Source organism: Temnothorax longispinosus, chromosome 12 (genome assembly GCF_030848805.1).
Source record: "Temnothorax longispinosus isolate EJ_2023e chromosome 12, Tlon_JGU_v1, whole genome shotgun sequence".
In the NCBI taxonomy this organism is placed as follows: Eukaryota; Metazoa; Arthropoda; class Insecta; order Hymenoptera; family Formicidae; genus Temnothorax; species Temnothorax longispinosus.
Window position 1 is genome coordinate 5,022,924 of NC_092369.1, and position 17,589 is coordinate 5,040,512.

Here is a 17,589-nt window from a genome sequence, read left to right on the forward strand (position 1 = left end):
ATAATAATGTGCTATTTATGCGCTCTTCAAATCTGTAAGAAAAAATTTTTGCGCTCGTTTCGTTCAACCAAAAAAAAATTTTTTTTAATGGGCTAAGTAGGCTATCAGTGAGCCCTCCTACATGTTAATCATAAGCAAATCTGAAAAACAAATACACATGATTTATACGCTAATTATGCGGTCTCACATCAGAGTAATTTTAATTTTTGCGTCGCATCCCTTAAGGGACTTCCTTCTTGGTGCAAATGTTAAAACATTCCCTTATAACTCGTTAAAAATACCAAAATTTGATTACCCAATTATGCACAATACTTAGGCGAATTATATGCGCTATTATTTTAAGATAATTACGATTTTTGTGTCGCAACTCTTAGAGGACTTCTCTCTTGGTGCAAATGGCAATATTCTCTTATAACTCATTAAAAATACCAAAATTCGATTACCCAACTATGCACAATACGTATGCGAATTATGCGCTATTATTTTAAGATTATTATGATTTTTGCGCCACAACCCTTAGAGAACTCTTCTTTTGGTGCAAATGTTAATATCTTCTTATAACTCGTTAAAAATACCAAAATTTGGAAGTTCTCTAAGAGTTGTAACGCAAAAATCGTCATTATCTTAAAATAATAACGCATAATTTGCGTAAGTATTGTGCATAGTTCGGTAGTCGAATTTTGATATTTTTAATGAGTTAAAGAGAATATTACCATTTGCACCAAGAAGGAAATTTGGCGCAAAAATTGAAATTATTCTGATGTGAGAGTACATAATTAGCGCATAATTAGTGCATAAATCCTGTGTATTTGTTTTTCATATTTGCTTATGATTAACATGTAGGGGGTCTCACTGATAGTCTATTCAGCCCCCCATTTAAAACATTTTTTTTTGGCTAAACAAAACGAGCGCAAAAATGTTTTTTGAAGTGAAACTTCTTTAGGCACGGTAGTGAGTTCGATTCGCGACACGAAAAAGTGTAACGGAAGTGAAGCTTCTTTGGTACGGTAGTAAGTTCGATTTTGCGACACGAAAAGTGTAACGAAAATTTGACCAATAGGCGTACGGCGTTGGCGAGACGGTTCTTCTTCTGGCACCGTAGTAAGTTCGATTATGCGACACGAAAAGTGTAACGAAAATTCGACCAATAGGCGTACGAAATTAAACTTCTTTGGTACGGTAGTAAGTTCGATTGTGCGACACGGAAAGTGTAACGAAAATTCAACCAATAGGCGTACGAAATGAAACTTCTTTGGTACGGTAGTAAGTTCGATTGTGCGACACGAAAAATGTAACGAAAATTTGACCAATAGGCGTACGGCGTTGGCGAGACGGTTCTTCTTCTGGCACGGTAGTAAGTTCGATTATGCGACACGAAAAGTGTAACGAAAATTCGACCAATAAGCGTACGAAATGAAACTTCTTTGGTACGGTAGTAAGTTCGATTGTGCGACACGAAAAAACGTCACGAAATAATGTCACGAAAATTCGACCAACAGGCGTACAAAGTGAAACTCCTTTTGGATCGGTAAGTAAATTCGATTTTGCGACTCGAAAACGCGTCACGAAAATTCGATCAGGCGTACGGCATTGGCGAGACGGATATAGTGAGAACTGCGTGTAACACTATATTTTCGAGTTGCGGGCGGCTTGGAGTGACTAATTCCGTTGCATTGTTTTTGTATTAATTTCAGAAAAGTTATGGCAAAGCCTTGCCTTCAGAAGTTTCACTTCTAACGCGCGTGGCGACCACGCGTTCATTTTTTTATTTAAAGAACGCATAAATAGCGCATTATTACTATAATTTATTCATTAAATTTTAATTAAGTGGGGGGGAGGACCAGCTAGTGGAGAGCCAAAACGTGTTTGAAATAGTCAAAAGTCCTAAGGCTGACTGAGACATTAAAGTTATGGTTTAGAACTTTAGAATTTAGATGTTATAATATAATTTCTTTAAATATGTAGCACAATCTTTTTCAATTTTCGAATGTAATGAGAGAATTGTGTCAATATGAATAACTGGTAAATATTTAACCATATTCTTCCATTCTATAATCTTTTTTTTAAATATAGATTGGAAGAGGCTGTAAGGGTCACACGCGGATCAAGATGCGTTTAAATAATATAATGATTTATTCTTCAAAATCCAAAAATCCAAACGTTTCGGCTTCTGTCCGAGCCATCTTCAGTGGTATAATGTTAACAACAATAATAAAATGTTCTCCTTAACAACATGGTGAGTTTACTGTTTCCAAGTTTTACAGAAACCTAGTGAGACTACAAGGTCCAAATCTAGTAGTCTGGAGAACGAATACATCGTAGAGTCAAATAAAAATGGTATGAACATATGGCAAAGAAATGATCTGTACAAAGAGATCTGTACGAGGAGATCCTGTCGACACGACGCACAACACAAAAATGATTCGGTAAAGCAGGCAGGGGCAAGTCTTATGTCAAACGTTGGCAAAAATAAATTGAAAAAACGTGTAGGTCAAAACGTAAGAGATAATAAATAATATAAAGTAAGCGATAATAAATACATAAAATAGTTAGTCGGGAAGGTCTTAAGTCAAACATTGATAAAAATAAATTTAAAACGTATAAATACAGCGGTAATAAATACATGAAAAATACTCATGATCCTGCAGAAGAACAAAGTGTCACGGACATGGTTTACAATTTATTCAAGATAGACACGTACGCGTGGTGCAAAAACTCTGTATCGGCCTGAGAGTTCAAACTATTCTTTTGTAATTTAATATGTAACATTTCTGATACAAGTCACTTTGCTAAAAACCTTTTCTTGTCCAAAATTTTCACATTTTCCCAATAAAATTCGTGGTTAAAATTTAATCTGTGTTCAGTAATGACGGAATGAGTTATCGTGTTTCTATAAATATGATTACGGTGTTCCGTAATTTTCGTTTTGAGTTGCCTCAACGTCTGGCCAACATAAGTAGCGTCACAATTTTTACAAGAAATTCTATACACGACGTTTTTATTTGATTGGGTAGGAAGGATGTCTTTCTGGACTTTGATGAAATTCTGTAGTTTATTCAAACTATAGAATGACAAGTTGACACTCAAATCCGTGATCACGTTTTTGAATTTCTCCGATATATTGGAAACATATGGTACAGTAAACCAATTGCCTCGACTTTCTTCGTTCGTGGGTGGAGGTTCATTCTGTTTACGGGTGCATTTATTAAGTAAAGATTTAATTCTCGTATTAATTGTGTCGAATATAAATGTCAACCGGTAGTCATTCAGTAACAGAGTGTCTACTATAATAAACTCCAAAGGACAGGAGCCGAAACGTTTGGATTTTTTGATTTTGAAGAATAAATCATTATATTATTTAAACGCATCTTGATCCGCGTGTGACCCTTACAGCCTCTTCCAATCTATATTTGAATTTCGAGGGTCTTTATATTATTACATCTTTTTTTTAAGTTCATAAAAATAAAATAAGGTAAACAATTGATTATATAATCAAGAGACACGGTAGTGTCTCGCGCCAAGTACGCGCGAAGCGAGACGCAGCGTGACTCTTTTACGCGAACGCATGAGTTGCGAGTATCCGAGATTTTGAGATCTCAATAACGAGTGAACGGATCAATTTCTAAGTAGGTTCGATCGATAGCTTGGGGTTTGATTTATAAATAAGAGTCTTTTTTTTCCGTTACGTGCCCTACGAGCGAAGATATTGCGATGCAAAGTCCAAATGTGGAAAATTTTTTTTTAAGAAACGTCCACGTCGGACAAAAATGGCGGCTGGTGTGTCACTTTCCCATTTTTGACACGAGAGTGCATTCGTGCACTGTCGCAGTGCGTGACTCGTGACAGTTTTTTACAACCTAGAAAAGGATAAGTGTAAGTGTGTGATAGTCGTGACCGTTGCCGCGTCGTGACAGATAGTGAAATATATATAAGTATTGACCGTAGAGAGCTGATGCCGATAGATCTTTAAGAAGGAAGGTGTATCTACAAAATCGTACAAACACGTACGTATATGCTGTCTTGTAAAAGTTGTCAAACTGTATGTTTACGCGAGCGTTACTTCTGTAGTAACTTACGATAATTCACTCGTTTACGCGGAGTAAATTATCGTAAGTTACTACAAAATCCCGTTTACGCGAAGGAAAATTCTGTTTACGCGAAGGAATTATCGTAAGTTTACTACAGAAGTAACGCTCGCGTGTAAACGTAGTAAGTGAAATATATAAAGTATTAACCACAGAGAGATGTCGAGGAGATCTTTAAAAGAAGGAAGGTATATTCAAAATGGCACACGTACGTATATGCTGTCTTGTAAAAGTTGTCGAACTATATGTTTATGCGAGTGAGTACATCTATAGTAACTTACAGTAATTCATATTAAGATACGTCGTCGTCTCTCAATCAGAGAAACGTAACCTTCACTACTTTCAACGGTGGCTCTTGATTTCCGATCATAATAGTTACTATAAAATCTCCCGTTTACGCGGAGGAATTATCGTATCGTAAGTTACTACAGAAGTAATAACGTTTGCGTAAATAGGTTATAAAAATAACACGATGTTATATATGTGGTTTGCCGTGAATATATATATATATATATATATATGTGTGTGTGTGTGTGTGTGTGTGTGTGTGTGTGTGTGTGTGTGTGTGTGTGTGTGTGTGTGTGTGTGTGTGTGTGTGTGTGTGTGTGTGTGTGTGTGTGTGTGTGTGTGTGTGTGTGTGTGTGTGTGTGTGTGTGTGTGTGTGTGTGTGTGTGTGTGTGTGTGTGTGTGTGTGTGTGTGTGTGTGTGTGTGTGTGTGTGTGTGTGATTTCTGCCTAGTGCTCTGAATGTCATCTAGTCATACATATCAAGAACTTTCGATGGGCTTCTTCAGAAGATAGGATATGAAGAAAATCCTAATGCATGATGACGATACCACAAAGATGCTAAGGCTAGATGCCACGAAATGTGCATGTACCGTCGATCACGCGGAATGCAAGAGAAAATCCGCCGTTAAATTGAGCGAACATTCACGAATCCTGATACCCACAAGTAATTTCTTACAATCTTTTTATGATCCTGATTATCTCATAATTTGTATTTTTGTACGTGTATTTTATGCTTTGATAGAAGGAACGTGAAAAAGAGCAGGAAAAGGAAAGAGCACTAGCGGCGAAGCAGACAGAAAAGAACAAACAGAAGAGACAGATTCAAGCTTTGTCTTTTAATCTGGACGAAGACGAAGATGAAGCTGAGATGTCTTCTGACGAAGACAATGCCGAAAAATCCCCGCAGTCAGAAAATGTGCAATCTGATGGCCCTGCGATTAAGAAGATTTAGAAAAATCCAGATGTAGATACATGTTTTTTGCCAGTAAGGAAAGGGACGAGGAGGAAAATAAACTTAGGGAAGAATTGAGACAAGAATGGGCTAGAAAGCAGAACGCGTTGAAGGAAGAAGAAATTGAGATCACATTCAGTTATTGGGATGGATCTGACCATCGTCGGAGTGTTATAATAAAGAAAGGTGAATGTCTCAGTAGTTTAGAGAACGTTTAAGTTATTAAAATACTCCAGTGTCACTTTTGGAGTAACATTGGCATGATATATAATGTTCTGCTGCATAAATTAAATTTTCACATACAGGTAATTCTATCTATTAGGTTCTTCAGAGATGTTTAGAAGTTCTGAGGCCCGAATTCAGCGAGCTTAAAACAGTAATGGCAGATCAGTTAATGTATGTCAAGGAGAATCTTATATTACCGCACCATTATACGTTTTACTGCAACTGTAACTGATTTTTTTGTAACTAAGGTAAATATACCAAATGATAAAACTTATGAAGCAATATCACAATGTTGGCATGTTATTTTAATGTATGTAATATTGCGATTAGACACGAGGAAAGAGCGGGCCTCTGTTCACATTTGACGTTCACGATGATATTCGTATTATGCACGATGCTTCTGTCAAAACCGAGGAATCACATGTCGGAAAAGTTTTACTTAGGTATTTATTATTAAAAGAATATTTTGCATAATTCTTTTTTGTTATTTTTTTATTTTTCTTATTAGATCATGGTACGAGAGGAACAAACACATTTTTCCAGCGAGTAGATGGGAACCTTTTGATCCAACGAAAAGTTACAAGTATACAGTGTCGGATAAAAATAGGAAGAAAGCTAAAAACTGACCTTAGATTCAACGAATTGTCCAATTTTGTTTAAAGGATTCAGATTCAAGGACTGTAAATATTATAACCAGATAAATAACTTTGTTTCATCGTACAATTGATTCATTATAAAACAGCTGATTATATATATATATATATATATATATATATATATATATTATAATCTATTTTACAATGAATATATATAATGTAGCTACATTACAATATATATATTTTTAAGGACTGTGATTTTAATTCATTCAGTTATGTGATAATATTTAATTCATTTACTCGATTATATAGCTCTACTAAATAGTTAAGTTTTCGCAAACATTTGGAGGGAAAATAAAAATACATTATATTCAAGTCATTAAACAATAGTTTAATGACTTGAATATAATAATTACAATATGAAAATACAAAACCATACTTTAATTCATTCCGATACAGAAACAGTATTAAAATATTAATCCATGATCAGATCCTCTAACAGAAATCTATTTACAAATATTAGATGTATCATCTCTTGTCATTTCTTGAAGATAACTGTACAAAAATAAATATATACAATTATATCGATTATAATCACGTATTATTCATAGATTTGATACAAGTTGGATCCATGTATGTAATATTTTTGGGAAAATGGTCCATTATAATAAACTTTTTCTCAGTCGATCTGTTCAAGTAGTCAAGGAATCCGAACCAATAAATAACTAGTCCAGACCCGAATCTGTTCCAGTAGTTTCCAGTTTCGCATCGTTTTATATTCTTCATGTGTTTTTAATACATGAATTATTACTTATTTGAAAATTAATAATTAGTGGATAAGGAATAATCACATTGTCAGGTAAATTTTTTATTTTAAAAATAATTGATTTAATATAAATAATTTAATTATTGCAGATAAACATGATTTAAAAAACAGGTTAATATTATATATATGTATATATAAGATATATATGTGTATTTATATCTACCTAACATAGAGAATTTACAAGAATAACATTAAATATAATAAATAGGTATTTAATCAATAAATACATATTTAATAAATTTCAAAAATAGGAGACAATAGTTCTATATTATAACTATTATTACATTTAATGTTATAGCGATTCTCTATATAATACGAATATAAATACACATATATGTATATTTGTAAAAAGTAAAAGGTTTTATATATATATATATATATATATATATATATATACATTTAATAAAAATTTAATTCGTTATTGTCAATTTGTGAATAATTAAAAAATAAAAAATGGAAATTTTTTGCCGATACTTGCTTATCACTACAAAACGCATGATATCAGTACAAAATTACCTTTTTCAAAAAAAGGTAAAAAAAGGCGCCAAGTACACGCGCAATGTATGTTGTAAATCTAAAAATCTTAAATGGTAGTAGCTTTATTTCTTCCTAACAAAATAATTCACAAAATTGCGTTACCTAACTCAACCCAAATGATATGTATAGTAGCTTTATATTTTTCTCCCTAACAGAATAATTCACAAAATTGCGTTACCTAATTCAACCTAAGTGATACGTATTTCAAAAAAAGATGTGAAATTTTTAAATTGCGCCAATTGCAAAGAGAATATATATACTTTGAAAAATAATTGTTGTGCAACTACTTTTAAAAAGAAAACAAAATTGTGTTACCTAACTCGCCCAAGTGGTATGTATCTTTGTATTCCTGAGAGTCTTTTTATCAACCCAAGTGGTAGTAGTTTTAATTCTCTTTGATAAAATTATAATATTACAAAGAATTATTTTAATCACAAAGAATTAAAGAGGTAACATAAAATAAAAATATTTAATTAAAATAAAATAAATAAATTTTTCTTGTAAAAAACTTGGCGCTGCTTTTTTAAGGTCAACCCAGACAAACTTGCATAGGTGCATAAGCATATGCATAAAGAGATGGATTGGTCTATTTCCTTTTGCACATATACATATAAACCAATTAATTTCTTATGTTTATGCGCTATGCAAATTTGTCTGGATAAGAGCCTCCGCCGCGCACAAGACTCTCGTATGATAGCGTAGCGTAACGTAACGTGGATTAACGCACAAGAAACGTATCGGTTAGAGCCTCCGCACAAAATTTTCGTATGGTAACGTAACGTAGATCAACGCACAAGAAACGTATTGACGTATAAAGCGTCATCTACAATGGCAGCAGGAGTATACAGTAAGACGTAAGCAGTAAGTTATTGACTAATGGGATTTTTACAATTCAAGAATAATCGACTGTGATTGGTCAATAGAATAGTTTACTGCTTACGTCTTATTGCATACTCCTGCTGCCATTGTAGACGACGCTTAACGCCGTAACTGATACGTTTCTTGTGCGTTGACCCACGTTTCGTTACACTACGTTGCCATACGAAAGTCTTGTGCAAAGGTTCTAAACCTTAAAAAAGCAGCGCCAAGTTTTTTACAAGAAAAATTTATTTATTTTATTTTAATTAAATATTTTTATTTTATGTTACCTCTTTAATTCTTTGTGATTAAAATAATTCTTTGTAATATTATAATTTTATCAAAGAGAATTAAAACTACTACCACTTGGGTTGATAAAAAGACTCTCAGGAATACAAAGATACATACCACTTGGGCGAGTTAGGTAACACAATTTTGTTTTATTTTTAAAAGTAGTTGCACAACAATTATTTTTCAAAGTATATATATTCTCTTTGCAATTGGCGCAATTTAAAAATTTCACATCTTTTTTTGAAATACGTATCACTTAGGTTGAATTAGGTAACGCAATTTTGTGAATTATTCTATTAGGGAGAAAAATATAAAGCTACTATACATATCATTTGGGTTGAGTTAGGTAACGCAATTTTGTGAATTATTTTGTTAGGAAGAAATAAAGCTACTACCATTTAAGATTTTTAGATTTACAACATACATTGCGCGTGTACTTGGCGCCTTTTTTTACCTTTTTTTGAAAAAGGTAATTTTGTACTGATAATTTAGAAACATTGCATTTAAGTCATCAACGATATCCGACTGTAATGCATTTGGCAGTACATTTAGAAAATGGACAACGTGTGTATTTTACAGAAAATAATATTCAAGAAGTTATTGAAAATCCACGAAAAACAACGTTAATCGCGTTCTTTGACCTATGCAAAACGGACGAATTTGCAAAAACGTTATTATATCATGAAGTTCCAGGGTACTATACTTGGAAAAATAATACATTTATGAGAAGAAAAAGAGGGCAAGATGTCGAAGGATATCCTGGTATAAAAAAGGATTCGGCTCTTGGAAGAATTTATACAATTCATCCAAATCAAACCGAGTGTTTTTATTTGCGAATGTTATTGCATCATGTCCGAGGCCCAACTTCTTTTGAGGTGTTAAGAACGGTAAACGGTGTGGTTAATCCTACATTTAAAGCGGCTTGCCAAGAACGTGGACTTTTGGAAAATGATGATCAATGGAAAAATACACTCGCTGATGCTGTTGAATTGCAGTCGCCGAGAAAATTAAGAGAATTATTTGCAATTATTTTAGTATTTTGTCAGTCGTCGCGACCAGTTATATTGTGGGAAACATTTAAATTAAATTTATGTGAGGATATTTTACATAAAGAGCGTTGTAGATATAATGACATAACCTTAACATTATCAGATGACATTAGTAATAAAGGTCTAATTAAAATAGAGGATGAGGTTGTTAGACTAAGTGAGAAATATTTGGTAGATTACGGTTTAATGTCACCAATACGTAACCAAGAAAATGACATAAACTCATTCGATGTGATTTTAAGATGTTCATATGATACGAATGAGTTAGAGGAATATGTACGTAACAATCTTCAAAAATTAGTAATTGATCAAAAAATGGCATTTGACAGAATTATGGATAGTGTAAACAATAATTTAGGAAAAGTATTATTCTTGGATGCTCCTGGAGAAACTGGTAAAACATTTTTATTAAATTTAATAATAGCTAATGTGAGATCAAAAGGGGAAAGGGTTTTGGCTGTAGCATCGTCAGGTATTGCAGCAACTCTGCTCAGTGGCGGAAGAACGGCACATTCAACTTTTAAATTACCAATAAACGTATTTCAGGAAAAAGAAACAGTGTGCTCAATACGTAAAAATGGAACACTTGGGAAAATAATACAAGAAACATTATTAATAGTGTGGGATGAGTGTACGATGAGTCACAGAGCCTACATTGAAGCAATCGATCGAACTCTAAGAGATTTAAAATCATGTAATAAAGCAATGGGTGGAGTGACATTTGTTTTTGCAGGGGACTTTCGGCAAACATTACCAGTTATTCCAAGAGGAACAAGAGCAGATATTATAAAGACATGTTTAAAATCATCTTACATGTGGAATTTTATAGAAAAATTGAATTTGAGAACCAATATGAGAGCACATCTTGGGGGAGGGGACTTCGAATTTTCACAGCAATTAATAAATATAGGAGAGGGAAAAATAATTAATGACAATGGTTACATAAATATTGACGAGAAAATAGGAAAGGTTGTAAATACTATAATCGAATTGATTGATGAAATTTATCCTGATATTGAAAATTTAGTAGAAAAATCTTATAATTGGCTATGTGAAAGAGCAATTGTATCGCCAAGAAACTCATCAGTAGAGGAGATAAACAACATAATTTTGGAGAAGATAAATTGTGAAAGCCGAGAATACAGATCCATTGATACCGTCATTAATAATGACGATGTAGTACACTGTCCTCAAGAATTTTTAAACGCACTTAATCCATCAGGTTTTCCAAAGCATTATCTGAAACTGAAAGTCGGAATACCAATAATGTTGTTGCGAAATTTGAATCCACCGAAATTATGTAATGGCACTAGATTACAGATCAAAAATATGTGCAACAATATAATCGAAGCTATCATCCTTACTGGTCCAGCAGCAGGTGAACTCGCCTATATACCTCGAATCCCTATGATTCCAACGGATTTGCCATTTCAATTTAAACGACAACAGTTTCCAATTAAAGTGTCTTTTGCAATTACAATTAATAAATCACAAGGACAGACGTTTAAATATGTTGGAATTGATTTGCGTGAAGAATGTTTTTCACATGGACAATTATATGTTGGATTATCTAGGTCTGGAAATGCAGAAAATTAATACATTTTATTACCAATAAGTAGGAAAATTAAAAATATTATTTATCCAGAAGTTTTGTAAGCTTAAAATGGAACAACCAAAAATAAAAAGAAATTTGTATGAAGGATGAGTGTGAGTTAAAGTGTTGCAAACATATTTTTGGGAAATAAAGTAATTTAAGTAAAAGAAAAAAGTTTCGTATAAAAGTTTAGTGTCAAAGTCAAAAAGGATGAGTAAATGGAAAAATGGAAAAACGCATGCGCGCGCGCATAAATAGAAACATGTACACAAAATAAACAAAAGCGTGCGCGCATGCGTATATACATACATACACGCATGCATGCGCATACGCATACGTACACACATGGGGCACGAAAACGCATATGTATACGCACCCACGAAAACGCACACACACACACGCACACACACACACACACACACATACAAACACTAACACAAACACACATACACAAGAAGTGTAAATCCGACCAGGCAACCTCCACGTGGTACATCTTGGGTAATGTTAATGCTGGCGGTATTGACACAAAATTGAGGTATGGCATATTATATGCAAAAATGCTTTATTTCCGAAATATAAATTTGTAATATTGAAAATTAAAAAATGGCAAAAGGTACGCGTATATATGAGAGCAATGCATATGGAGAGAGGGAGAGAGAGAGACTATTTGCGTGTCCTAATACACATGTTCTCCGGAGCGAAGCCCGGCGGGGCATGCTAGTTATATAATAATTTAGAAACATTGCATTTAAGTTTATTCTTACAAATGCGAATTTATGTGTAAAAAATAATTCGAAAATAATTGCCATTTTCTAATAACCATGTAATCCTCTATCTCTCCCAGCTCCATTCTCTCTTTCCCTTTTCACTTTTGTCTATCTCTTTTTCTCCCTCTTTCCTCCCCCCTCTCTCTCTCGTTTTTTCTCTCTCACTCTCGCTCCCCTTCTTTTATCTTGCTCTCCTCTTTTCTCCCTCCCTTCTCTTTGCATATAGTCGCGTGTGTGTATATATTTTAAATTGTCTGGAGAGGGAACTTATATCTTTCATTTTATTTTCCATATCCTCTATCTCCTCAACCTCCTATTGCACAGCAGATGTACTACTCTGCTCACTGGTTGATAAAAAATGTGCTATAAAATCAAAGGAATTAAAAGTTTGGAATGTGCGTATTTGGAACGAGTACTGGAATGATATAATAATCGATTTGCTTTGGTATGATTTAAGAATTGTCATAAACTTATAAATTAATAAAATAAGCTTCTGTTAATAAACATCTATAAATTATTTTTTTTCAAAATAATACCAATAATCAATGAATTTACTGTGTAATAAATAATGACTTTTTTCGAACACAAGAATGAGGGTAATCGTTTCCTGATAGTTTTTACGCGCCGAACACGATCCTGTTTACTAAATTTACTCTATTACGTCATAATTTAGAAAAATGTGTGGTTCAATTTGCAAAAAAGGGTTATTTGAGTGTATTTTATCATATTATAACCACGATATGTGCAGACCTGCTAAAGAAGTTTTATTATGATCAAAATTAAGCATATGTTGTTAAGATTTTCAGTCTTTAAAACGAACTTGTGTCAATTATAACCAAAAGATATTCATGATTAATAAATTTATTAATTGCAAATTTCTCAAAATTGTCACGTGATAGAGCAATTTGATAAACGAGATCGTTTTCAGCGTTTAAAAAGAACTCCAGAAGACAATTATCTTTGTTCTGACGCATCTTTTTGTTGACAGTATTATATGTTAGTGGAGTTATCAAAAAGTTTTGCTACACGAAGTTCATTCGTAATTCTATTATTCTATCTTCGCGCTACCTTTCTTTCATTTTATCTAAAATACTTTTTCTATCATTATTTTATCATATATTTACCTATCATCTATCCTTCAATGCAGAATTATGTATCGCGGATCATGTATACCCACTGTCGCATACGGCATACGCATATAACGTATGGCGTATGGCGTATCATGTATCATCGAAAAGAGAACACAGTCCGTTACGAGATAGGAACGACTTCGCTAGCAACGCGCACGACGTTGCTAAATGCAATTTATAGAAAACTTTTACGAAATAGCGCCATAAAGGGAAGTGGGTCAGAGCTTCTTCCGACTGTAAAGATACACTAGCTGATGCAATAGTGTTTCGCGATATAAGAAGACCACAATACAACTGTAATTTAACGAAGATGATCATTATCGTTGTACATCGAGAATATTGCGAATGTATTAACATCATTGTATTGGAAATTCTCAGATTTGGTATTTTATCGAAATCGGCATATATTAAATTTATGTGAGTATATTAAATATTAACATAGTATAAAGATACAAAAAAAAAGAATAGTAATTGTGATTCAAATAGAGGTAATATTGAAGAAAAGTTGCCGAGGGGTATTGATTTATGAAATTTTCTTTACTTATTCATGATATTATACATTTCCCGAAGCTTCTATTTGTACAAACTTTCGTGTATTGAAAAGCTTTTGAATCCGGAAAGTTTGCAAACTACGTATCATGCTCAACGCTCTCCATCTCGTTCGACACGCTTATTCCGCTTCTCTGGCTTCTTTCTCATCTCCATCTGAGTTTCTTTTTATATGATAGTATACAATTTATTCTACTCCTCTTAACTATCTTTGTCTCTATTCACGGATCGATAATGACGAAAAGAAATAATAAATGCAAACGAGATCGCGGATACTAAGTATTTGTGTAAAATGTACAAAAAGTTTCTATAAGAAAGTGCAATTTAATCAATTAATATAGAAACAAATATTCATCTTTTGTTTTTAATAATGTCTTAATTTTTCGTTAAAAATTAAAAACATTTTGTTTTAAAAAAATAAAAGTTTTCGATTTTCAAAAGCAATAACAGAGAGATATTTTGGCCAGCTAACAATATGAAAATACGGGCAACCGAATCTTTGGAAAGCTGATCAGGTTGCGGCATGAGACCGTCAGGTGGTAAGCAAGACCTTCACCTGATCTTTTTTTCTTATCTTATATATTGTCTGTACTCCTTTTCACTTTATATTTTTCACATATTCCAGTTTATATAACCATGCTATGTCAATCGTACTTTTTGTTTTTTTTTCTCGTTATTTCAGCGCATGATGTTATCTATTTTACAAAAGGATTGTAAAATTGCGTAATTTCTTCTAATGTTTATTTTATGTGCTAAAATTTAATTTTTGTTATTTCATGTATTTAGGGCCGGTTGTTCCAACCTATTGGTAAGCTACCTGATAGTTAAATCACATGTCTATCTTTGTCCAATGTAAAGGATAAACAAAGACATACATATGATTTAACTATTAGGTAGTTTACCAACAGGCTGGAACAACCAGCCCTTAGTGATATTTATTTATTAATTCTTGTATCTTTCATGGTATTTTGATTCTCTAGATATTTACGTTATATCCGAAAGATGTGTACACATATCTTTCTTGACATTTTTCTCCTTTCAAGCAATACATTTTCATTTTGTTTTTATTTAATCTTTCACGATTTTATGAACGACATATTACCTTGATGCCTCTTCTTGTTCTTAGCTCATTTATTACTTATCGAAATTAAGGCAAACGGATATTTCTTCCGGAATAATTTCAAACTCGATCTGTTATCCGATTTAAAACGTTTACTTAGTATCATATATTGTGTACAAACCAGATATCATCGGCTACTATACTTTGATGAGGAATCTAAATTACAGAAACGGACTTGTAAATCAAGTTACAGCTGTCTCTTGATCTCTATCTGATCTTGTCATATCAGTATTTGCAAATGTAATTTTGGTTTATATATCATGGAAAAAGATCCTTATGTAGATAACGACGATGATAACAAATGCACATTAATTCATCGAAGAATTGACCAGGATTTGGAATAAAAATCATATAAAAAATGATTTTTGATACGACATTGGGCAAGACATTGTTTATTTTTGAGAGAGAGAGAGAGAGAGAGAGAGGGAGAGAGAAATAGCTATAATTTTGCTACTAATTAAATCATTGAAAATCAATTATTCAAAGAACATAATATTGCTTTGTATAATATATATAGAAATAATATTCGGCATTTAGTTACGCAAATGGATCTGAATGAAAATAATGCGATTGTTAAGCTGTTATGCTTGACTAATTGTAAGCAAAGCAGTGAAAGAGACCAAATAGATCTGGACATCTAATCACAACGCACTGTAAATAAATCTCAATTCGAAATAACTTGAATGATGCCATGGTTCAAAATTTAGATTCATTTATATTCGTATATGATAAAAATTTTCTCTTATATAACGACACAAACATGTTTGAAAAAAAAAACAGGTAATAACAAACAATTTTTATTGAAAATCTTCAACTTTTACCACCTTCGTAAATGCCAAAATCCGCTATTAGCGAAAGAAAAACAAGACCTCTTTGTAAAAGTATAAAACCGGGTTAGATAAAGTGGATAAAAGTGAATAAAAGAAATTCTAACGCATACAGTCAATTGACCTTTACATTTGTGCAACAGTTAACAGATGGTAGTCACTCTTGTAAATAAATCAAACTACTATTATTATTATGTGCCATTTAGTATACGTCAGAATAAATATAAAATGTACGATTTCTGATCAAAACTGACTCGCTACTTAGAATGTCGCTTTTCACGCACGAGCAGCGATTTTAACCGATACTTATATTTAAATTCATAATATTTACGGAGAATACTCTATTAAATTCGTAGTGTCAAATTATACCTCAATTTGAATTATTTTTAACTATTTCTACAAGTCGCCACTGCTCCTACTCAATATGTCGTTAATTTAACTAAACCAATGGAGCTAAAATAATACTGTTTTGTGTTAAAATAATCAATTTCGATACACGTGGTAACTAAAAATAACAAAATTAACATTTTGTTTAACTTAAGATATTGATTTAAACATCCTTTAACATTTTACAGTAAATATTTATAATGCAAATATTTTCATATCTTTTTCTTTTCTTCCAATTTCAACAAGTCTCGCGGTATCGCGACACAAGGAACAGTTAAATGATTAAACTTGATCGCGGGACAAGGATACTACGAAATAGAAGCTTATAAAGTAAGAAGAAATCGTGTTGGTCTCATCCCATCTTTTTTGATTCTCCTACATCGATTACACAGTTCAACAAAAAATAATTTTTTTTTTAACACAGAACTAATTATTTCTTATAATTTCTTGAATCCTAAATACGGATCCGGTTTCCAAATTATTCCATCACGTCATAATTTTGAGAAATTTACAATTAAAGTTGCAAAAAGGAGCTATTTTCACGTACTTTGTCATATTATAACTATGATATATGACGGACTGTAGAAATTTTATTGCAGTTAAAATTAAGTATGTTGTTAGGACTTTCAATCCTCAAAAGGAATTTTTTTGTGTCGGCTATGGTTAATAAGATATTCAATGTTAAATATTAGGTATATTGCAAAAGAGCTGTGATTAGATCATTGATAATAGCTTTCAATTATGTTCTTGGTTTTCGGCTCTTAATTTAACGTATACAAAGAATATTAAAGACATTAATGTTAAAGAAAAACATTATGTTTCTCATATGATCTTTTACACAACAGTTATTTTTGAATAAACATGTTCAAAATTTTTCAACTACAAGGAATAGAAAATAAGCGTTCTTCCTCCTTTTTTAACTTTGCTATTACGTTTTATAAATATTTTGCGATTAAACCATTCAATTGAACGATACTTTGTCGAGCACTAGTGCAAGCATTAATCTGCAATGATGCAAAATTTCTTTTGTAAAATTAAAAACGGTTAATTGGATGAGAAACATCTCGTTTGATGATACGTTGTTTCTAAGAATCATGCTATTTCTGAAAATCATTGCTATCCCTTTCATATATTAATATACATAGGTACATATATTCATATATTAATGCCTACCAGTAAGTACTTTTTAGAGTATTTACTGCTTCATCTATCAGATATTGTTAAATATTTTTGATAAATATAAAGATTATATAATAATATGAATGACGAAGTATAACAAACTAAAAAATACATGTCAATCATAACATGCTTTCGTTAGCATGGCCGTGAACTTGATCCTGAGTCTTTACCTGACCTACTCAACCAGACTACCAACTATATAAGGACAGTAGAGCGAAGCCAGTTTTCTGTCAAGGAACTCGGCCGTATGAGAAAGAGCGGAAGAAGAGAAGCGAGAATGTAGTTGAGGGTGAATAGCGAGGGTGAAAACGAGGGTAAAGTTGAGGGTGA

The 17,589-nt window shown here is 32.6% G+C and overlaps 1 pseudogene; it reads left to right on the forward strand.

The window, feature by feature from the left end:
• The first annotated feature begins 776 nt into the window (after nt 1-776).
• On the forward strand, nt 777-8,447 carry LOC139822944 (protein FAM50 homolog; annotated as a pseudogene).
• Nucleotides 8,448-17,589: the final 9,142 nt, after the last annotated feature.